Below are 25,075 nucleotides of genomic sequence, written 5' to 3'. Positions count from 1 at the left end.
TAATGAAACATCTACTGCGCTCTGTGTCTGAATGTACAAAGTGACCGGCCCTCTTGGTGAAGATATTCTGTGCTAGATACCCCAGCCAGGAGAGACACTGTCCCTGCACCCACTCCGTCAAGTCACACATCCATTTGTCCTTAATCTGTTTACAGTGGTTGAACAGTGAGTGTTAGACCAACAGGTCAGGCGGCATCTGCATGTGAAAGAAGATGGGAACTCCACACAGTGCAGTTCTGGGGCAGTTCAACAATGATATTTGGGATATCCCATCATTGCATTGGTATCGGTTATCATTGTCACATGTACTGAGAAACAGTGAAAAACTTTTGTTTCCTTGCCATCCAGACACATCATGCCATGCATAGGCACATCGGGGTAGTAAAAATAACATGGATGTTGTTGACACAGATTTTGGATGGGACTGTGCCTCCCTTAATCGCAGGGCTCTGCAGAGAGCGGTGCGGATAGCCCAGCGCATCTGTAGTTGTGAACTTCCCATGATTCAGGACATTTACAAAGGCAGGTGTGTAAAAAGGGCCCATAGGATCATTGGGGACTCGAGTCACCTCAATCACAATCTATTCCAGCTGCTACCATCCGGGAAACGGTACCGCAGCATAAAAACCAGGACCAACAGGCTCCGGGACAGCTTCTTCCACCAGGCCATCAGACTGATGAACTCAGCTGATTTGAGTGTATTCTGTGTTACATTGACTGTTCTATTTATTATAAATAACTATGATTGCACATTGCACATTTAGACGGAGACATAACATAAAGATTTTTACTCCTCATGTATGTGAAGGATGTAAGAAATAAAGTCAATTCAATTTTAGTAATGCTCAGAATCAGGTTTATAATCACTGAAATATGTCATAAAATCTGTTGCTTTGCAGCAGCCGTACAATGCAATACAGTACCTAAATATTTACTATAAGTTACATTAAGAAATATATATATTTGGAGCAGAGAGTGTGTCCTGGTAGCCTGGAGACAGGGTGAGAGCCCATGATGGACTCCATTGCTTCTCTCTGATTGAGGCGTCGAGCAAGGTTGAAGTCAGTGAGGACGAGAGCGAAGGATGGGTGGGTGTTCGGCACCATCTGTCTGTGTTTGACCAGTCTTCCTCTCCCTCTCGCAGCCAGCTGCTGTCAGAAGAAAGTGCAGGAGTCTTGGGATCAACATTGCCATGATTGATCAGCGTTCTGTGGACTTGTTTTGGGGGACTTAGAGGTTCATTTTGCATAAGTTTCTGTATTTTGGTTACTCTCTTTTTGCTGTATTTGTGCGGTTTGATTGGGGTGATCAATGTGAACTGGGGTACCTCGGTGAACAATGGCCCTGCACTCTGCATTGGCTAGCAGCGAGGCTCTGAACTGAACTAAACGGAATACCACTAGACTCTTGGTTTGCTGTTTCATATTCTATGTGTTGCCATTTGCACAATTTGTTCTTTTTTCAGTGCACTGGGTGTTTGAGATCTTCATGAACGGGTTCCACGATATTTCTTTGTTTTGTGGCTGCCTGCAGGAGGATGAAGTTCAGAGCTGTATTCCGTACGCATACTTTGATAATAAACATACTCTGAATCTTTCAATCTCTGAATATTAAAAATAAATAAATAGTGCAAAATGAGAACTAAATAGTGACGTGGTGTTCATGGGTCCATGGGCCATTCAGAAGTCTCATGAAAGAGACAAAGAATTTGTTACTAAATCATTGAGTGTGGGTCTTCAGGCTCCTGTACCTCCTCCCTGACGTGGTAATGAGAAGACATCATTTCCTGGATGGTGAGGGTCCTTAATGACGGCTGCTGCCTTCCTGAGGCACCCCCTTGTGAAGACATCCTTCATTGATAGTGAGGCTAATGCCCATGATGGAGATGGCTGAGTTGACATCCCTGTGAATTTCTTTTTAATCCTGTGCACTGGAGCCTCCATACCAGACAGTGATGCAGCCAGTCAGAATGCAAACCGTAGTATATCTCTAGAGATTTACTAGAATCTCTGACATACCAAATCTCCTCAAATTCCTAATGAAATATAGCCATGCCTTCTTCATTACTGCATCAATATGGCGGGCCCAGAATAAATACTCTGAGATGTTCTTGCCCATGAACTTTAAGCTCACACCTTCCACTGCTGACCCCTCGATGAGGACTGATGTGTGTCTTCCCAACCACTCCTTCCTGAAGTCAACAATAGACAGTAGGTGCAGGAGCAGGCCATTTGGCCCTTCGAGCCAGCACTGCCATTCACTGTGATCATGGCTGATCATCCACAATCAGTATCCAGTACTTGCCTTATCCCCATATCCTTTGATTCCACTAACTTTAAGAGCTCTATCCATCTCTTTCTTGAAAGCATCCAGAGACTTGGCCTCCACAGCCTTCTGGGGCAGAGCATTCCACATATCCACCACTCTCTGGGTGAAAAAGTTTCTCCTCAACTCTGTTCTAAATGGCCTACCCCTTATTCTTAAACTGTGGCCTCTAGTTCTGGACTCACCCGTCAGCGGGAACATGCTTCCTGCCTCCAGTGTGTCCAATCCCTTAATAACTTTATATCTTTCAGTAAGATCCCCTCTCAGCCTTCTAAATTCCAGGGACATTGAGTGCGAGGTTATTGTTGCAACACCACTCTACCTGCCAATCTATCTCACTCTTATATGCCTCATCACCATCTGAGATTCTGCCCACAACATAGACAAGGTGCTTCATGGTGGGCTTATTCAGAAGATGCATGGGATCCACAGTGACTTGACGACTTGGATTCAGAACTGGCTTGCCAATAGAAAACAGAGGGTAGTCGTCACTGGATCTTCTGATTGATAGTCCGTGACCAGTACTATTCTGCTGGGATCCATACTGGGACCTCCTATTTGTGATATATATGTATATTTGACTTGGATGAACTGGATGAGTGTGTTAGCAAGTTTGTAGATGATATGAAGATTGGTTGTGTTGTGGATGGTACAGAAGATTGCCAAAGGATACAGTGGGATATAAATCAATTGCAGACCTGGGCAGAGAAATGGCGTATGGAGTTTAATCTGCCCTTAATCTGCACTTTGGGTGATCAGATGTATAGGGAAAGTTCAAAGCATATTTATACAGAGGCTTTTTTTATACAGAGGGATGATTGCCTGTAATGCACTACCAGAAATGGTGGTGGGGGCAGATAAGAAGGAGGGTTTTGAAAGGGCTGTAGGTTGGACAGCACAACACTGTGGGCTGAAGGGCTTGTTCTTCTGCAATACCGTTCTATGCTCTATCTGTCTAAAGAATATAGATTATAGTATTGCTTTTAGAAAATGCAGTGCGGGTAGACAAATATAGTGCACGAGCCATGATGAGGTAGATTAGGAGACCAAGAGTTCATCTATTAGCATAGGAATTCTTTCCCCTTCCTTTCCAGTCCTGATGAAGGGTCTCAGCCCAAAACATTGCCCAAGTATTCTTTTCCATTGATGCTGTCTGACCTGCTGATTTCCTCCATCTTGTGTTCAGAGCATAAGAGAGGTGTCAACAAGAGTCGGATAACAGCGGGATAGAAGATGTTTTGGAGCCTGGTGGTGCCTTAAAACTTTTGTAGCTTCTGCCCAATGGGATGGGATAGAAGAGAGAATGCCCAGGATGTGTGGGGTCCTTGATTACATTGACTGTTTTGTCAAGGCAGCGGGAAGTGTAGACAGATTCCATGGAAGGGAGGCTGCTTTCTGTGATGGACTAGGATGTGTCCTGTACAGAAGGGACAGGTTGCATTTGGATCCAATATTGTACCACAGAGGCAAAATTCAAAAGAGCAAAGAATGCAGGACTGATGGGCACTTAGCATTTGGAATAAGGTGGATGAACTTGTGACACAATTAGAGATTGGTCAGTATGACATTGTGGGCATCATTTAGTTGTGGCTGAAAGAAGGACATGCTTGGGAGCTGAACAACAAAGGATATGCTTTGTATCAAAAGGATAGGCAGGTAGGCATAGGCGGTGGTGTGGCTCTGTTGGTAAGAAATAGAATTATAACTTTAGAAAGAGGAGACATCGGGTCAAAGAATCTTTGTGGGTAGAGTTAAGAAACTGCAAGTGTAAAAAAAACTATTATGGATTCAGATATATTCCACCAAATAGCAGGCAAAACATGATGTGAGATTGCAAAGGGAGATGGAAAAGGCACTTGATAAGGTACCCCATGCAGGGCTTATTGAGAAAGTTAGGAGGCATGGGATCCAAGGGGACATTGCTTCATGAATCCAGAACTTGCTTGCCCACAGAAGGCAAAGAGTGGTTGTAGACGGGTCATATTCTGCATGGAGGTCGGTGACCAGCGCTGTGCCTCAGGGATCTGTTCTGGGACCCTTACTCTTCATGATTTTTATAAATGACCTAGATGAGGAAGTGGAGAGATGAGATAGTAAGCTTGCTGATGACACAAAGGTTGGGGCTGTTGTGAATAGCGTGGAGGGCTGTCAGAGGTTACAGCGGGACATTGATAAAACAGCAAAACTGGGCTGAGAAGTGGCAGATGGAGTTCAACCCAGATAAGTGTGAGGTTGTTCATTTTGGTAGGTCAAATATGATGGCAGAATATAGTATTAATGGTAAGACTCTTGGCAGTGTGGAGGATCAGGGGGATCTTGGGGTCCAAGTCCATAGGATGCTCAAAGCAGCTGCGCAGGTTGACTCTGTGGTTAAGAAGGCGTACGGTGTATTGGCCTTCATCAATCATGGAATTGAATTAAGGAGCCGAGAGGTAATGTTGCGGCTATATAGGACCCTGGTCAGACCCTACTTGGAGTACTGTGCTCAGTTCTGGTCGCCTCACTACAGGAAGGATGTGGAAACCATAGAAAGGGTGCAGAGGAGATTTACAAGGATGTTGCTTGGATTGGGGAGCATGCCTTATGAAAACAGGTTGAGTGAACTCGGCCTTTTCTCCTTGGAGCAACGGAAGATGAGGGGTGATCTGATAGAGGTGTATAAGATGATGAGAGACATTGATCGCGTGGATAGTCAGAGGCTTTTTCCCAGGGCTGAAATGGCTGCCACAAGAGGGCACAAGTTTAAGGTGCTTGAAAGTAGTACAGAAGAGATGTCAAGGGTAAGTTTTTTCACCCAGAGAGTGTGTGGAATGGGCTGCCGGCAATGGTGGTGGAGGCGGATACGACAAGCTCTTTTAAGAGACTTTTGGATAGGTACTTGGAGCTTAGAAAAATAGAGGGCTATGGGTAACCCTAGTAATTTCTAAGGTAGGGACATATTTGGCATAACTTTGTGGGCCGAAGGGCCTGTATTGTGCTGTAGGTTTTCTAAGTTTTTCTATGTCTTTCTAATAAGGGTAATGCTACAATTGTAATGGGGCAATGCAATTTGAGAGGGGAGAAGCATGTCACATGCATGAGTATCACAATGGAACAAAGGAAATTACGGCGACATGAGAGCGAAGCTTTCCCAGGTGGATTGAAGGAGGATATTGACGGGATGTCAGCAGAGCAGAGATGGCTGAAGTTTCAGGGAGTAGTTCACAGGGGCACAGGATAAATATGTCCCACAGAATAAGATGTTCTCAAATGGCAGGGGCAGGCAACCGTGGCTGATGAGGGAAGTTAAGGACTGCATAAAAACCAAGGAAAGGACATATAAGATAGTAAAAGTGAGTGGGAAGTTGGGTGATTGGGAAGCTTTTAAAATCAAACAAAAGACAACTAAAAAAGCTCTAAGAAGGGAATAGATGAAATAGGAGGCAAACTAGCAAATAATATAAAGCAGGATACCATAAGTTTTTTTTTCAGTCATATGAAGAGTAAAAGGGAGGTGAGAGTTGATGTTGAACCACTGGAAAATGATGCTGGTGAGGTAGTAATGGGGGACATAGAATGGCTGATGAACTTAATAGGTACTTTGCATCTGTCTTCACTGTGGAAGACACTAGCAGTGTGACAGAGGTCCGTGAGTGTCAGGGAGTAGGAGTGAGTGCCATTGCTATTACAAAGAAAATGGTGCAAGGCAAACTAAAAGGTCTTAAGGTGGATAAGTCACCTGGACCAGATGGACTACATCCTAGTGTCCTGAGAGAGGTTGCTGAAGAGATAAAGGATGCATTGGTCATGATCTTTCAAGAATCACTTGATTCTGGCATGCTCTTAGAGGACCGGATGATTGCAAATGTCACTCCACTCTTTAAGCAGAGAGAAAGGCAAAAGAAAGGAAATTATAGGTCATTTAGCTAACCTCAGTAGTTGGGAGAGTGTTGGAGTCTATTATTGAGGATATTTCAGCATGGTTTCTGTGAAGGGAAATCTTGCCTGTCAACTCTGTTAGAGTTCTTCAAGGAAGCAACAAACAGGGTGGACAAAGGAGAGACAATGGATGCATTTACTTGGATTTTCAGAAGGCTTTTGATAAGGTGCCACTCGTGAGGCTGCTTAACAAGATAAAATCTTGTGGCATTACATGAAAGATACTGGCATGGATACAGGAATAATTGACAGGCAGGAGGCAGTGAGTGGGAATAAAAGTAGCCTTTTCTGGCCAGTGACTAGTGGTGATCCTCAGGGGTTAAGTACTTTTCATGTTGTTTGTCAGTGATTTAGATAATGGAATTGATGGTTTTGTGGCAAAGTTTGCGGATGATACGAAGATAGGTGGAGCGGTAGGTAGTGCTGAGGAAGCAATGCGATTGCAACAGGTCTTAGACAAATTGGAAGATTGGGCAAAAAGGTGGCAAATGGAATACAGTGTTGGGAAATGTATGATAATGTATTTTGATAAAAGGAACAACAGTGTAGACTATTTTCTAAGTGGGGAGAAGGTTCAAACATCAGAGGTTCAAAGCGACTTAGACCTCGCGCAAGACTTCCAGAAGGTTAACTTACAGGTTGAGTCTGTGGTAAAGAAGGCAAATGCAATGTTGGCATCTATTTCAAGGGGGATTAAATATAAAAGCAAGGAGATAATGCTGAGCCTTTATAAGACACTAGTCAGGCTGCACTTGGAGTATTGTCAACAGTTTTGGGCCCCATATCTCAGAAAGGATGTGTTGTTATTGGAGAGTGTCCAGAGGATGTTCACGAGGATGATTCTGGAAATGAAGGGGTTAACATATGAAGAGCATTTGGCAGGTTTGGGCCGGTACTCACTGGAATTTAGATGAATCTGGGGGGGATCTCATTGAAACCGACCACATTTTGAAAGGAATAGATAAAGAGGATGTGGGCAGGATGTGTTTCCTCTGGTGGGGCTATCCAGAACTAAAGGGCGCAGCCTCAAAATTGAGGGGTGACATTTTAGAACAGAGGTAAGGGGGATTTTTGTTAGGCATAGAGTAGTGAATCTGTGGAATGCTCTGCCGCAGACTGTGATGCAGGGCCAAGACTGTGGGTATATTTAAAGTGGAGGTTGATAGTTTCCTGATTGGTCAGGGCATTAAAGGACGTGGCAAGAAGGCAGGTGTCCAGTGAGTGGGATCCACAATCAGCCGTGATGGAATGGTGGAGCAGACCATATGGGCCGAATGGCCTAATTCTGCTCCTGTGTCTTATGGTCCAACAACAGCAAAAACAAGCTTCTTTCCTCTTTCCACACACACACAATAACAGTCCTCCAACTCCAGGGCAGGCCTCCAGGCTTTGGCCATTGAGCTATGATTTCCAGACTTCTGGACCTCAGTCCATTGCATCTATTCTGTCTCTCAGCCATCAGCCCCATGCCGTTTGCTCTCCCTCACATGCCCCTCCATCATTCTTTTCCACAATAATTCTTTTGCTCCCACCCATGGACAACCTTTCCACAACCTATGGACTCACCTTCAAGGGACTCTACAACTCCTGTTCTCAGTATTGTTTGTTTGTTTATTCGCTTATTTGAACAGTTTATCTTCTTTTGCACATTGATTGTTTGTCAGTCTTTGTGTGTAGGTTTTCATTCATTCCACAGTACTTCTCTATTCCACTGCGAATGCCTGCAAGAAAATGAATCTCAAAGTAGCATAAGATGATATTTATGGGTGGCATAGCGGTGATTAGATTAAAGCCTGTCACGAGCCTTGTGGCCCATCAGGCCGGTGCTTATGCTGGTTTCCGTGGCGTGAAGCAACTGAGAGTGCAAGACTCCCCCCCCCCCCGGACAGGACGCCAGTCTATCGTGAGGTTAACCCCCAGCATTTTTGCCGGTACCCATTCTCAGCTGGGTAGACTGGAGCATTGTATGGTTAAGCGCCTTGCTCAAGGACACACACGCTGCCTCAGCTGAGGCTCCAACCCACGACCTTCAGATGGCTAGTCCAGCGCCCTAACCACTTGGCCACGCGCCACACAGCAGAGCGGTGAGGGTGACACTATTACAGCTCGAGGCGTTCCAGAGTTCAGAGTTCAATTCTGGCGCCACTCTGTTAGGAGCCTCTGTACGTCATGCTCCGGTTTCCTCCCACAGTCCAAAGACGTACTGGCTGGGTTAATTGGTCTTTGTAAATTGTCCTGTGATGAGGTCAGGGTTAATCGGGTTTGTCAGGGGTTTGCTGGGGCGGCATGGCTCATAGGACTGGAAAGGCCCACTTTGTGCATATCGCCAAATAAATAAATGAATTACTTTGAACTTTGAACCTTCACTCAGTCGAGTGATTTACAGCAGCTCTTTGACCTAACAGTGCTTCGCTTGGGAGCACCCGGGGAAATCAACACAGCTACAAGGACAACACCCAAACTCCACACATACACAGCACCAGAGGTCGGGATCAAACCTGGGTCTCCAGAGCTGTGAGGCAGCTGCTCACTGTGCCAGCTCCTGGCTTGCGTGAATAAATCCAAGCCCTCCTTTTCTTGGAAGAAAGCTGGAGCTGTTCCTTCCGGATCTACGGCACAGAGTGAGAGCTTCTTACATCTGGAGAGCCAGAGAGGGGAAGATTCGGTAGCAGTGCAGTAGGAGATGGGTGTATGCTTTGCCCAGAAGTGCCATGGCAGATCCCATCGCATCAAGGTGTCGCGTATCCTCCCATTAATACCTTCCTTTCTGAATGGGAGTTTCCCCTCTAATGTCCTATCTCCTTGCAATATGTGATATTATACGAGGGGTGATTGATAAGTTTGTGGCCTAAGGTACCTAGCACATTTATTTTTCAACGTAGTCCCCTCTAACATTTACACACTTAGTCCAGCGGTCGTGGAGCATACGGATCCCTTCTTTGTAGAAGTCGACATCTTGGATTTCCAGAACGTGGTCCACAGCAGGGATGATTGATAAGTTTGTGGCCTAAGGTAGAAGGAGATGAGTTATACAGCTCTCGTTACATGGACATGCAGTTCAGTTCTTTGAGTGATTGGGCAGAAAGTTTGAAGTTAATAACTCATCTCCCTCTACCTTAGGCCACAAACTTATCAATCATCCCTGCTGTGGACCACTTTCTAGAGGTCCAAGACGCCGACTTCTACAAAGAAGGGATCCGTATGCTCCACGACCGCTGGACTAAGTGTGCAAATGTAGGAGGGAACTACGTTGAAAAATAAATGTGCTAGGTTTTCTAAGATTGACTCCTTCTACCTTAGGCCACTAACTTATCAATCACCCCTTGTAGGACCAAAGCTTAGTCAGTGCAGAGACTTTGAAACAGGATGGTCTCTGATTGGTTTCTATCATCCACATCATGTGGTCAGCTGTGGTGCATCCATATTGCTCTTGCTTCCAAATCAGAAGGTTAGTGGTTCAAGCCCAGCCCAGGGACACAAATGCAGGAAAAGTAAGTTTCCAGTACCACACTAAAATGTGCTGTCATTTCAATTTTACTGTGGCCCAGTAATCAGTCTTAGATCCTGTGAAATTAATGAAGAAAATTAGTTCACCGAGCACCATAGACTCAAACAGCAGGGAAACAAGATCCTTACCAACACTGGTCCATGCCAACCAAGATTCCATTCAAAGACAGTCCTATTTGCCCACATGTGGCCTTATCCCTCTAAACTGTTCCTATTTCTGTGATTGTCTTTTAAATGTTCCTGCTTCACCAACTTCCTCTGGCACCTTGTTCTGTATATTGACCTCTCTCTAGGTTCTCCTGCAGCCAGATGTACCAGGGTAAATCCCAATCTCTATAATTAACCATTTCCTCAAGGTGCCACAGATTATTTCGCCTTAAGCCTGTGTCCTCTTGTTCTTGGGAAAAGACTATGGGCATTCGCCCTATTTATAGGCCTTTGACAAGGTGCCACACATGAGGCTGCTTAACAAGCTAAGAGCCCATGTGGTATTATTGAAAAGATATCAGCATGCATAGAAGGTTAACTGACTGGCAGGAGACAAAGAGTGGGAATAAAGGGGCCTTTATATGGTTGCCAGAAACTAATGGTGTTCTGCAGGAGTCTGTATTGGGACCACTTCTTTTCATGTTATATATCAATGATCTAGATGAAGGAATTGATGGCTTTGTGGTTAAATTTGTGGACAATACAAAGATAGATGGAGGGGCAGGTAGTGTTGAGGAAGCAGAGAGCCTGCTGAAGGACTTAGATCGATAAGGAGAATGGATAAAGAAGTGGCACGTGGAATATAGTGTAGGGAAGTGTATGGTCATGCACTTTGATTGAAGGAAAAAAGCATAGATTATTTTATAACTAGGAAAGATTATGAAGTCCCCAGTGCAAGGGACTTAGGGGTCCTCATTCCAGATTCCCTAAAGAATAACTTGTAGTTTGAGTCGCCGGTAAGGATGACAAATGCAATGTTAGCATTCATTTCGAGAGAACTACAATACAAAATCAAGGATGTAATGTTGAGATTTTATTTGGCATCGGTCAGACCAATCTTGAAATATTGTGAGCAGTTCTGGGTCCTTATCTAAGAAAGGGTATGCTGGCATTGGAAAGGGTCCCGAGGAGGTTCACGTGAATGATCTCAGGAAAGAAAGGGTTAATATATGAAGAGTGTTTGATGGCTGTGAGCCTGTATTTGCTGGAGCTTAGAAAAATGGTCGGGGGGGGGCGGTATCTCACTGAAACCTGTCAAATATTGAAAGGCCTGGTTAGGGTGGATGTGGGGAGGATACTCCCGAAAGGGGGGGAGTCTTGGACCAGGGCCACAGCCTCAGATTTGAAGGACATCCATTTAGAACAAATGAGGAGAAATTTCTTTAGTGAATCCATGGAATTCATTGCCACTGATGGCTGTGGATGGCAAGTCATTGGGTATATTTAAAGCAGAGATTGACAGGTTCTTGATTAGTCAGAGTGTCACAGATTACAGGGAGAAGGCAGGAGAACAGGGTTGAAAGGGATAATAGATCAGCCATGGTGAACAGGCAGAGAAGACCCAATGGGCCGAATGGCCTAATTCTGCTCCTATGTCTTATGGTATTATACATCCCTGTGATTTTATACACCTCTATAATATCAGTCTACACTTTTCACTGCCTCAGTAAAGCGACCAACATAATCACAGACCCCTCTCACCCAAGATATTCTCTCTCCTGCTTCCTCTCACCGGACAGAAGATATAAAAGCCTGGAAGTACGTGCCAGCAGGCCGAAGTACAGCTTCTACCTCACTGTTGTAAGACTATTGAACATTCCATTAGAACAATAAGATGGATTATTGATCTTACAATCTGTCTTGCACCTTATTGTCTGCACTTTCTCAACATCCTGTTATTGCACTTTATGCTGCCATCAGGAAGGAAGTACAGGAGCCTCTGGACTCACAGCACCAAGTTCAGGAATAGTTATTACCCTTCTACCATCAGGCTCTCGAACTAAAGGTCATAACACGACTCAACTTCACTTGCCCCATCATTGATCTGTCATCACAACCTATGGGTTCACTTTCAAGGATTTTTCATCTCATTTTCTCGACATTTACTGCTTATTTATTCATTATTAACCATAGAACCATAGAACATGACAGCACAGAAACAGGCCTTTTGGCCCTTCTTGACTGTGCTGAACCATTTTTCTGCCTGGTCCCACTGACCTGCACCTGGACCATATCCCTCCATACACCTCCCATCTATGTATCTGTCCAATGTATTCTTAAATGTTAAAAAAGAACCCGCATTTACCACCTCGTCTGGCAGCTCATTCCATACTCCCACCACTCTCTGTGTGAAGAAGCCCCCCTGCCATGTTCCCTTTAAACTTTTCCCCCTTCACCCTTAACCCACATCCTCTGGTTTTTTTTCTCCCCTAGCCCTATCTACACCCGTCATAATTTTATATACCTCTATCAAATCTCCCCTCATTCTTCTATGCTCAAGGGAATAAAGTCCTAACCTATTCAACCTTTCCCTGTAACTGAGTTTCTCAAGTCCCGGCAACATCCTTGTAAACCTTCTCTGCACTCTTTCAACCTTATTAATATCCTTCCCGTAATCTGGTGACCAAAACTGCATACGATACTCCAAATTCGGCCTCACCAATGCCTTATACAACCTCACCATAACATTCCAACTCTTACACTCAATACTTTGATTTATAAAGGCCAGTGTACCAAAAGATACGACCCTATCTACCTGTGACGCCACTTTTATTTAGGGAATTTTGTATCTGTTTTCCCAGATCCCTCTGTTCTACTACACTCCTCAGTGCCCTACCATTTACCTTGTATGTTCTACCTTGGTTTGTCCTTCCAAAGTGCAATGCCTCACACTTGTCTGTATTAAACTGCATCTGCCATTTTTCAGCCCATTTTTCCAGCTGGTCCAAATCCCTCTGCAAGCTTTGAAAACCTTCTTCACTGTCCACTACACCTCCACTCTTTGTATCATCATCAAATTTGCTGACCCAATTTAGCACATTATCATCCAGATTATTAATATAGATGACAAATAACATTGGACCCAGCACTGATCCCTGTGGCACACCACTAGTCACAGGCCTCCACTCAGAGAAGCAATCCTCCACTACCACTTTCTGGCTTCTTCCATTGAGCCAATGTCTAATCCAATTTACCACCTCTCCATGTATACCTAATGACTGAATCTTCCTAACTAGCCTCCCATGAGGGACCTTGTCAAAGGCCTTACTGAAGTCCATGTAGACAACATTCACGGCCTTCCCTTCATCCACTTTCCTGGTAACCTCCTCGAACAACTCTAATAGATTGGTTAAACATGACCTACCACGCACAAAGCTATGTTGACTCTCCCTAAGAAGTCCCTGTCTATCCAAATACTTGTAAACCCTATCTCTTAGTAATCCTTCCAATAATTTACCTACTACCAATGTCAAACTTACCGGTTTATAATTTCCTGGATTTCTTTAACAGCCTTTTTTAAACCACGGAGCAACATGAGCTATCCTCCACTCCTCCAGCACCTCACCCATAGATACTGACATTCTAACTATATCCGCCAGGGCCCCTGCAATTTCAACACTAACAATTATTGTTACTTTCTTTTTGTGTTTGAACGCTGGTTGAACGCCAATGCTGGAGTGGTCTTTCATTGATTCTCTCATGGTTATTATTCTATGATGGATTTATTGAGTATGCCCTCAAGAAAACGAATCTCGGGGTTGTATATGGTGACATAAATTTACTTTGATAATAAACGTACTTTGAACTTTGATTAGCTTCCTGATCTGCTGAATCTCTCACCTTAAACCTATGCCCTCTGGTTCTTGATTCCCCAACCCTATGTGCATTGATGCTACGCTCTTGTGATTCTATTTACCTCCATAAGATCACCAAGCATTTTCCTACACTTCAATGAATAAAGTCCCAACCTGCTCAACTTCTTTCCATAACTCAGTCCCTAGAGACCTGGCAACATCCTTATAAATCTCCGCTGCACTCTTTCCAGCTTAATGGCATCTTTTGCCCACATCATTTTTTTTAGATGTTACAAAGTACTGTAATAAATGCTTCAGTGTAAGCTTCAAGTGCGGAAACTGGGCACCCGGTGAGTTTCAGAGGAAGAAGGGAACGGAGGACCCAATGAATTTCAGGGGACAGTGGGAACTGAGGCTCTGGTGAGTGTCACATGAATGTGGGATCTTTGGACCCAATGAGTTTTGGAGAAGTTGGGAACTTTGGACCTCATGCTTGTCAGAAGAAGGTGAGATTTTGAGGAAGGGTGGGAACTCAGGACCTGGTGATTTTCAGGGGAGGGTGGGAATTTTGGACCCAGTGATTTTTCAAAGGAGGGTGGAAATTGGTGCTTTGTGTGTTCTCGGGCAATAGAGGAACTGCGGTCCTGCTGGATTTTTGAGACATGCATGAAACATCAACTGGTGAACCCGATGCCAAACCACTGGGATTTTCCAGACTGACAGATGGAGAATTAGAAACATAGAAACGTAGAAAACCTACAGCACAATACAGGCCCTTCAGCCCACAAAGTTGTGCCGAACATGTCCTACCTTAGAAATTACTAGGCTTACTTATAGCCCTCTATTTTTCAAAGCCCCATGTACCTATACAAAAGTCTCTTAAAAGACCCTATCGTATCCACCGGCAGCCCATCCCATGCACTCACCACTCTCTGAGTAAAAAACTTACCCCTGACATCTCCTCTGTACCTACTCCCCAGCACCTTAAACCTGTGTCCTCTTGTGGCAACCATTTCAGCCCTGGGGAAAAGCCTCTGACTATCCACACAATCAATGCCTCTCATCATCTTATACACCTCTATCAGGTCACCTCTCATCTTCCTTCGCTCCAAGGAGAAAAAGCCATGTTCCCTCAACCTGTTTTCATAAGGCATGTTTCCCAAATCCAGGCAACATCCTTGTAAATCTCCTCTGCACGCTTTCTATGGCTTCCACATCCTTCCTGTAGTGAGGTGACCAGAACTGAGCACAGTACTCTAAGTGGGGTCTGACCAGGGTCCTATATAGCTGCAACATTACTTCTTGACTCCTAAATTCAATTCCATCATTGATGAAGGCCAATACACCGTATGCCTTCTTAACCACAGAGTCAACCTGCTTTGAGCGTCCTATGTACTTGGACCCCAAGATCCCTCTGATCCTCCACACTGCCAAGAGTCTTACCTTTAATACTATATTTTGCCATCATATATGACCTACTAAAATGAACCACTTCACACTTATTTGGTTTGAACTCTATCTGCCACTTCTGAGCCCAGTTTTGCATCCTATCAATGTCCTGCTGTATCTTCTGACAGCCCTCCACACTGTCCACAACACCTCCAACCTTCGTGTCATCAGCAAATTTACTAACCCATCCCTTCACTTCCTCATCCAGGTCATTTATAAAGATCACGAAGAGTAAGGGTCCCAGGACAGATCCCTGAGGCACTCCACTGGTGACCGACCTCCATACAGAATATGACCCATCTACAACCACTCTTTGCCTTCTGTGGGCAAGCCAGTTCTGGATCCACAAAGCAATGTCCCCTTGGATCCCATACCTCCTTATTTCTCAATAAACCCTGCATGGGGTACCTTATCAAATGCCTTGCTGAAATCCATGTACACTACATCTACTGCTCTTCCTTCATCAATGTGTGTAGTCACATCCTCAATCAGGCTTGTAAGGCACGGCCTGCCCTTGCAAAGCCATGCTGACTACTCCTAATCAGATTATACCTCTCCAAATATTCATAAATCCTGCTTCTCAAGATCTTCTCCATCAACTTTCCAACCACTGAAGTAAGACTCACTAGTCTATAATTTCCTGGGCTATCTCTAATCCCTTTCTTTAATAAAGGAACAACATCTGCAACCCTCCAATCCTCCGGAACCTCCCCGTCTCCATTGTTGATGCAAAGGTCATCACCAGAGGCTCAGCGATCCCATCCCTCGCCTCCCACAGTAGCCTGGTGTACATCTCATCCGGTGCCGGTGAATTATCCAACCTGATGCTTTTCAAAAGCTCCAGCACATCCTCTTTCTTAATATCTACATGCTTAAACTTTTCAGTCTGCTAAATGTCATCACTACATTCACAAATATCCTTTTCCATAGTGAATACTGAAGTAAAGTATTCATTAAGTACCTCTGCTATTTCCTCCAGTTCCCTATATACTTTCCCACTGTCACACTTGATAGGTCCTATTCTTTCACATCTTATCCTCTTGCTCTTCACATACGTGTAGAATGCCTTGGGGTTTTCCTTAATCCTGCCCACCAAAGCCTTCTCATGGCCCCTTCTGGCTCTCCTGATTTCCTTCTTAAGCTCCTTCCTATTAGCTTTATAATCTTCTAGATCTCTAACATTACCTAGCTCTCTGAACCTTTTGTAAGCTTTTCTTTTCTTCTTGACTAGATTTATTACAGCCTTTGTACACCACAGTTCCTGAACCCTACCATAATTTCCCTGTCTCATTGGAACGTACCTATGCAGAACTTCACACAAATATCCCCTGAACATTTGCCACATTCCTTCCATACTTTTCCCTGAGAACATCTGTTTCCAATTTAATCTTCCAATTTCCTGCCTGATAGCCTAATAATTCCCCTTGCTCCAGTTAAACACTTTTCTAACTTGTCTGTTCCTATCTCTCTCCAATGCTATTGTAAAGGAGAGAAAATTATGATCACTATCTCCAAAATGCTCTCCCCCGAGAGATCTGACACCTGACCAGGTTCATTTCCCAATGCCAAATCAAGTACAGCCTCTCCTCTTGTAGGCTTATCTACATATTGTGTCAAGAAACCTTCTTGAACACACCTAACAAACTCCACCCCATCTAAACCCCTTGCTCTAGGGAGATGCCAATTGATATTTGGCAAATTAAAATCTCCCATCACGACAACTCTGTTATTATTACACCTTTCCAGGATCTGTCTCCCTATCTGCTCCTTGATATCCCTGTTACTATTGGGCGGCTTATATAAAACACCCAGTAAAGTTATTGACCCCTTCCTTTTCCTAACCTCCACCCACAGAGACTCTGCAGACAATCCCTCCATGGTGCCCACTTTTTCTGCAGCCATGACACTATCTCTGATCAACAGTGCCATGCCCCCACCTCTTTTGCCTCCCTCCCTGTCCTTTCTGATACATCTAAAACCTAGCACTTGAAGTAACCATTCCTGTTTCTGTGCCATCCAAGTCTCTGTAATGGCCATCACATCATAGCTCCAAGTACTGATCCATGCTCTGAGCTCATCCGCTTTGTTCACAACACTCCTTGCGTTAAAATAGACACATCTCAAACCTTTGGTCTGAGAGCGTCCCTTCTCTATCACCTGCCTATCCTCCCTCTCGCACTGTCTACAAGCTTTCTCTATTTGTGAGCCAATCTCCTCTTCCCCAGTCTCTTTGGTTCGGTTCCCACCCCCCAACAATTCTAGTTTAAACACTCCCCAGTAGCCTTAGCAAATCTCCCCACCAGGATATTAGTCTCCCTGGGATTCAAGTGCAACCCATCCTTTTTGTACAGGTCACACCTGCCCCAAAAGAGGTCTCAATGATCCAGAAACCTGAATCCCTGCCCCCTGCTCCAATATCCCTCAGCCATGCATTTATCCTCCACCTCATCGCATTCCTATACTCACTGTCACGTGGCACAGGCAGTAATCGCAAGATTACTACCTTTGCAGTCCTGCTTCTTAACTTCCTGCCTAACTCCCTGCCTAACTCCCTTTTCCTACCTAAGTTATTGGTACTAATATGTACCATGACCTCTGGCTGTTCTCTCTCCCACTGCAGGATATCTTGGACATGATCTGAAACATCCTGGACCGTGGCACCTGGGAGGCAAACTACCATCTGAGTTTCTTTCTTGTATCTACAGAATCACCTGTCTGACCCCCTAACTATAGAGTTCCCTATCACTACTGCCTTCTTCTTCCTTTCCCTACCCTTCTGAGCCACAGGGCCAGACTCTTTGCCAGAGGCACGGCCACTGTCACTTGCCCCAGGTAGGCCATCCCTCAAACAGGAGTACTTATTGTCAAGGGATACAGCCACAGGGGTACTCTTTAGTACCTGACTCTTCCCCTTCCCCCTCCTGACTGTGGCCTACTTGTCTGTCTCCTGTGGCCCTGGTGTGACCACGTGCCTATAACTCCTTTCGATCACCTCCTCGCTCTCCCTGACCAGACGAAGGTCATCGAGCTACATCTCCAGTTCCCTAACTTGGTCCCTTATGAGCTGCAGCTCGACGCACCGAGTGCAGATATAGCCGTCTGGGAGGCTGGGAGACTCCAGGACCTCCCACATCTGACACCAAGCACAGAAAACTGGCCTCATGCACATACTTTCTCCTTTCCACAAATAACACCGGTAAACCTACCTCGCCTTGTCCCGTTACTGCCTAAGCCCATTTAGCCAAAGCCCTATCACTCTGCTGCCTCTCACTCCACTGCCTGCTCTGAACGCTGCCCGCTGGATATGGCAGTCTTCTTTTTAAACCTTTCGCACTCTACTGGCTGATGTCACGCGCCTGCGCAGTCTTGCCTCTCTTTTACCCCGAGTGGTAAAAACTGCCTTGGCTCCGAAAATCAGCCATTCACTCACAGCCTTCTTGCTCGGAATTATCAAAGTTTTACTGTCGAACGGGCACACTTAACACAAAGTGGAAGTGTTACTCAACATAAAGAGTGTGTGGCTGGTGATGAGGTGTGTTGTGGGCTCTGCCTGGCAGCAAGAACGGTGGGTGTGGAGTTTCACTGAGGGAAGGCTCATAAGGAAGTACTGCCACACACAAAACTGCTTTTGTGTGCCTGCCACACCTTCCACTTAGATTGGGCCTCCCAGGTCCTTGTGTTTGTCTACTTTCAAACATGATCCCTAGGTGGAGGAGTCTATACTGGGGCAGCATGGTAGCATAGCAGTAAGCATAACACTAATACTGTGCCTGCAATCAGCAAGTTGGAGTTCAATTCTCACCACTGCCTGCAAGGAGTTTGTACATTCTCCCCATATCCACGTGGGTTTCCTCCGGGTGCTCTGGTTTCTGCCAACATTCCAATGACCTACATTTAAGGGCAGTGAGTTGGGAGCACGCTTTGTTTTGCACTGGAGGCATAGCGACATAATTGCGGGCAGCCCCGTCTGTGCTCTGTGTTGGTCACAGAGGCAAATGTCACTGAATGTTTCAATGCTCCAAGTACATATGACAAATAATGTTAATCTAATCTATCTAATATGGGGGAAGTGGCAGGGTAACAGGATGAACAGGCATTCTGACATCAAAGGTTAGAATGTCCAGGAAGCCAGTAAAACATCAGCTATCAGCTAGAGACTGCAGATGCTGGAATCTGAAACAACAAGCAATCTGCTGGAAGAATTCAGTGGGTCAGGCAGCATCTGCGGGAGGAAAGTAATTGTCAATGTTTTGGGTCAAAGTCCTGCACCCTTTCTGACACGGAGTGATGCAAGGCAGACATGGCAACGGAGGAGTTATAGAAATGCTTTACAGTGCCTACAATCACAGATCACAGTTCAATTTGAGCTGCTGTTTGCAGGGAGTTTTTACATTCTCTGCATGACCAAATGCTCTGGTTTCCTCCCACATTCCAAATGTGAATGTTATGGAGTTCTGTGCATGCTACATTGGCACCAGACACCTGAAGGCTGCCCTCACACATCCTGGGCTGTGTTGGTCATTGATACAAACTACGCATTTCACTGTATGTTTCAAAGTTTCAATGTGCATGTGACAAATGGAGGCGGTGCAGAGAAGGTTTACCAGGTTGATTCCAGAAATGAAGGGGTTAACCTGTGAGGAGAGATTGAGTCGCCTGGGACTATACTCTGTGGAATTCAGAAGAATGAGAGGGGATCTTATAGAAACATACAACATTTTGAAAGGGATAGATAAGATAGTAGTAGAAAAGTTGTTTCCATTGATAGGTGAGACTAGAACTAGGGTATATTGCCTCAAGAAATGGGGAGAAGATTTAGGACAGAGATGAGGAGGAACTGTTTTTCCTAGAGAGTGGTGAATCTGTGGAATTCTCTGCCCAGGGAAGCAGTTGAGACTTCTTCACTGAATATATTTAAGATACAGTTAGATAGATTTTTACATAGTAGGGGAATTAAGGGTTATGGGGAAAAGGCAGGTAGATGGAGCTGAATTTACAGACAGATCAGCCATGACCTTATTGAATGGCGGGGCAGGCTCGATGGGCCGAATGGCCTGCTCCTGCTCCTATTTGTTATGTTTCTTAAATAAAGCTACTCTCTATAGGTCGCGTGTGGAGCTTGATGGTGAAGCAGGAGCCAAGTAGCGTACTACTTTTTCTTTGGGGGCTGCCTGCTCAGAAATGAGGAGAAGTTGCTTCTCAGACTGATGTGAACCTTTGGAGTTCTCTGTCCTAGAGGATGAGATGTGTTGGGCATCAGCCCAACAGGAATGAACGGTGAACAAGGTGCAAAATTTAGCTGAGCCCTGAATTTATTGGACGGCAGAGCAGTCCTGAGGGGTGAACTCCTCTCCCAGCTCCTGAGTTTAGAGTTTTCTTGATGTAATCATTTCTGTTCCGCTCCCCTGCCTGATTCCAAAGACGTGGTGACTGACTTGCTGGGGATTAACTCTCTCAACATCTCTCCCTCAGCTGGAAAGCTTGGATTGCATTATCTTTAATGCCAGATAAGCTGCCCTAACATGTCCAAAATCACTCATTCACAGCTATTCAAGTACTCAAGAATACCAGTTTAAAGACAACATTGGATGTGAACTATTAGGCTATTCAAAAGAGCCTTCCTTGGAGCTTGTAGGGGAATTGGACAGGATGTGTGTTGTGATTTAACATGCTCCAGGTATGTTGTTTTTAAGTAAGAGGATGGGGCTGTCAAAGTGAATACTGATTTTGTAAGGCAGTTAAATGCAAGTCTACACCTGTTCTTCAGGGAATAAACATACTTTTCCTGCAAGGTTACAGATCAAACACTGTGTGTGCGTGTGTGTGTGTGTGGTGTGTATGTGTGTGTGTGTGTGTGTGTGTGGTGTGTGTGTGTGTGTGTGTGTGTGTGTGTGTGTGTGCATACAGTTGTGCCACCTTCTCCCAGCTACCATCAGGCAGGAAGCACAGAAGACTGAAGTCCCACACCAACAGGTTCACGACCAGCTACTACCCTTCAGCCATTCAGTTCTTGAACCTACAAGAGAGAATCTGCAGATGCTGCAAATCAAAGCAACACACACAAAATGCTGGAGGAACTCGGCAGGTCAGGCATCATCTATGGGAAAAAAGTACAGTCGACTTTTCGGGCCAAAACCCTTCGGCATGACTTGAACCAACCTGTACAACCCTAATCACTGCCTCAGCATAGCAACACTATGAACACTTCTAAGCATTTTTGCAGTAGATTTGACTTTTCAAAGTTCTAATTGTGTTCTTTCTTGTAAGAAAATGGTGTATAATTGATGTTTAATTTATGCTCTTCTTGTGAATGCTGCTTATGTGACGCATTTTGCCTACGATGCCGGTGCAAGTAAGTTTTCCATTGCACTTGTGCACACATGCATTTGTGAATATAACAATAAATTCAACTTTGACTTTGACCAGGAGGATCAGAAGGAATTGTTTGGAATTCCAGAAATTGACCTCACGTGAAATTTCGGGGGGGGGGGGGGATGGTGGTGAGGGTGGGATGGTGGAAGGGTGAAGTTGATTGGTAAAAGAGAAATGGAGAAGGGGAATCCAATAGGAGAGCACAAAAGGCCATGGAAGAAAGAAAGTGGGAAGGAGCACCAGAGGGAGACGATAGACAGGTAAGGAGATAAAGTAAGAGAGGGAAAAGGGGAGTGGGGATGGTGAAGGATTTGAGGTGGGGGGGGGGGATCATTACCAGAAGTTCAAGAAATTGATGTTTGTGCCATCAGGTTGGAGGCTACCCAGATGGAATATAAAGTGTTGCTCCTCCAACCTCAGTGTGGCCTCATCGTGACAACAGAGGAGGTCATGGACTGACATGTTGGAATGGGAATGGGAAGTGGAATTAAAATGGGTGGCCACTGGGGGATCCCACTTGTTCTGGAGGATGGAGAATAGATGCTCGGCAAAGCAGTCTCTCAATCTACGTCGGGTCTCACCGATATACAGGAGCACCAGATACACTAGATGACCCCAGCAGACTCACAGGCGAAGTGTTACCTCACCTGGAAGGACTGTTTAGGGCCCTGAATGGTAGTGAGGGAGGAGGTGTAGGGGCAGGTGTAGCACTTGTTCCGTTTGCAAGGATAAGTGCCAGGAGGGAGATCAGTGAGGAGGGACAAATGGACAAGGGAGACAGGTAGGGAGCGATCAGTGTAGAAAGCAGAAAGTGGGGGTGAGGGAAAGATGTGCTATGTGGTGGGATCCTGTGGGAGATGGCAGAAGTTATGGAGAATTATGTGCAGGATGCGGAGGCTGGTGGGATGGTAGGAGAGAACAAGAGGAACCCTATCTCTGGTAGGGTGGTGGGAAAATGGGGTGAGGCCTACGCTGGTGTCACTCCCTAACTCTTTCTACACTACATCGATGACTGCATTGGTGATGCTTCCGGCACCCATGTGGAGTTCGTCAACTTCATACTATGCCTCAAACTTCCACCCTACCCTCAAGTTTACCAGGTCCATTTCCAACACCTCCCTCCCATTTCTCCATCTCTCTGTCTTCATCTTTGGAGACAGCTTATCTACTGATGTCCATTTTCAAATCCACTGACTCTCGCAGCTACCTGGACTATACTTCCTCCAACCCTGTTACTTGCAAAAATGCCATCCCTTTCTCCCAGATCCTCCGCCTCCACTGCATCTGCTCTCAGGAGGAGGTGTTTGATTCCAGAATGAAGGAGGTGTCCTCCTTCTTCAAAGAAAGGGGCTTCCCTTCCTCCACCATCAACCCAGCCCTCAACTGTATCTCTTCCATTTCCCCCATGTCTGCCCTCACCTCATCCTCCTGCCATTCCACCTGGGATGGGGTTCCTCTTGTCATCACCTACCACCCCACCAGTCTCTGCGTCCAGCACATAATTCACTGTAACTTTCACCATCTCCAACAGGATCCCACCACCAAACACATCTTTCCCTCCCCCCCGCCCCACTTTCTGCTTTCTGCAGCGATTGCTCCCTACGCGTCTCCCTTGTCTATTCCCTCCCCATTGATCTCCCTTCTGGCACTCATCCTTGCAAACGGAACAAGTGCTGCATCTGCCCCTACACCTCCTCCCTCATTAGCATTCAGGGCCCCAAACAGTCCTTCCAGTTGGGGCAACATTTCACCTGTGAGTCTGCTGGGGTCATTGACTGTGTCCAGTGCTCCTGGTGTGGTCTCTTTTATATCGGTGAGACCCAACGTAGATTGGGAGACCTCTTCGCCAAGCACCTATGCTCCGTCCACCAGAGAAAGCGGGATTTGCCTGTGTCCATTAATTTTAATTCCACTTCCCATTCCCATTCTGACATGTCAGTACATGGCCTCCCCAATTTCATGAGGAGGCCACACTCAGGTTGGAGGAGCAACATCTTATATTCCGTCTCGTTAGCCTCCAACATGATGGCATGAACATCAATTTTTCTGAACTTCTGCTAACGTCCCCGCTTCACCATTCCCCACTCCCCATTTCCCTCTTTCACCTTATCTCCTTACCTGCAAATCAACTCCCTCTGGTGTTCCTTCTCCTTTTCTTTCTTCCATAACATTAGTGCTCTCCTACTAGACTAACCCTTCTCCAGCCCTGCATCTCTATCACCAATCAACTTATCAGCTCTTTACTTCACCCCTCCACTCCCTCCACTCCCTCCCAATTTCACCTTGTGTTTCTTCCTGCCCTCCCCTGGACCTTCTAACTCTGACTCCTCTTCTTTTATTATCTAGTCTGAATGAAGGGCCTTGGCCCGAAACGACAACTATTTTCTTTTCCATAGATGCTGCCTGGCCTGCTGAGTTCCTCCAGCATTTTGTGTGTGTGCTACCACAACCTGCAGCCTTGCTCTTAAAGATGTGTTTTCAGTAATTTTTTTATTTGCACAAATTTGTCTTCTTTTGCACATTGTGCATTTGTCAGTCTCCTTTACGTATATTTTTTCATAAATTCTAATGTGTTGCTTTATTGTCCTGATAGAGGTGTATAAGATGATGTGAGGCATTGATCGTGTGGATAGCCAGATAGCTTTATCCCGGGGCTGAAATGGCTAATACGAGGGGGCAAACTTTGTATTCTTTTACACCATGGTTGTTTGTCTGTCTTTTTTTATGTGTAGTTTTTCATAAGCTTGGACATAGGTGCAAGGTGGATGTCAGAGGGAAGTTTTTCACACGGAGAGTGGTGAGTGCGTGGAATGCACTGCCAGCAAAGGTGGTAGTGGCAGATACAATGGGGTCTTTTAACAGACTCTTAGATAGGTACATGGAGCTTAGCAAAATAGTGGGCTATGCAGTAGGGTAATGCTAGGCAGTTTCTAGAGTAGGTTACATGGTCGACACAACATTGCAGGCTGAAGGGCCTGTAATGTACTGCAGATTTCTATGTTCTATAAATGCATTAATAACATGAATCTCCATATAGTACATGCTAACACATACTGTACAGTAAGTACTTTGATAACAAATTTAGCTTAACTTGACCACATTGTCATTTTACCTGCTCTAATGGTCGTGTCATCCTTTGTATCTTTGCTTATTGCCCCCTCAGAAGTCCCTCAGGGTGGGTTCCAATCTGCTCTCACTCTTGTGCAGCAGCCACTGCTTGAACTGCAGAATCTTCCACAGAAGGGCAGATGGGGCAGGAGGTGCCCAGCGGAACTGGCAGGCGTTTAGATTGTGAGATGGACCCTCTCCCTCCTCAGTCCACAGGGCCTCTCACAGAGGGATACAGCACAAAAACAGGCCCTGCAGCCCCACCAACCCCGCAAGTCAAAGTCAAGTTTGTCGCCATGTCACACGTGTGCACAGGGGCAATGATAAACTTACTTGCAGCAGCATCACAGACACACAGCATCCACGGGAAAAGCATCACTTCAACATAAATCAGACAAGAAAGAGCACAGTTAGAACAAAGTCTAATAAAATAGTATTATCCTTGCTTCTGAACCAGCATCAATAAGGTCACTCACCCTAACACTGAACTGAATCCACAAACTCAAAGACGCTTCAAACTTCGTATTCTTTTACACAGTGGTTGTTTGTCTGTCTTTGGTTATGTATAGTTTTTCATAAACTCCATTGTATTTCTTTATTTTCCTGTAAATGCC

General features: G+C 45.3%; 1 protein-coding gene and 1 long non-coding RNA gene across 5 annotated transcripts in view; one reads left to right on the top strand and one right to left on the bottom strand.

Moving 5' to 3' along the window:
* Positions 1–25,075, top strand: part of LOC134346638 (discoidin domain-containing receptor 2-like) — a 146,443-nt gene that overhangs the window by 27,795 nt on the left and 93,573 nt on the right. The window lies entirely within an intron of this gene.
* Positions 653–25,075, bottom strand: LOC134346640 (uncharacterized). The gene is made up of 4 exons (XR_010017974.1): positions 24,938–25,075; positions 24,795–24,839; positions 7,810–7,964; positions 653–1,151 (listed from the first exon to the last, which is right to left on the bottom strand). It is a non-coding gene; the product is annotated as an uncharacterized LOC134346640 (long non-coding RNA).

This window comes from Mobula hypostoma, chromosome 5, assembly GCF_963921235.1.
Source record: "Mobula hypostoma chromosome 5, sMobHyp1.1, whole genome shotgun sequence".
Lineage (NCBI taxonomy): Eukaryota > Metazoa > Chordata > Chondrichthyes > Myliobatiformes > Myliobatidae > Mobula > Mobula hypostoma.
Note: the sequence above shows the minus strand (reverse complement) of the source record. Positions and strands in the feature narration are given on the sequence as shown.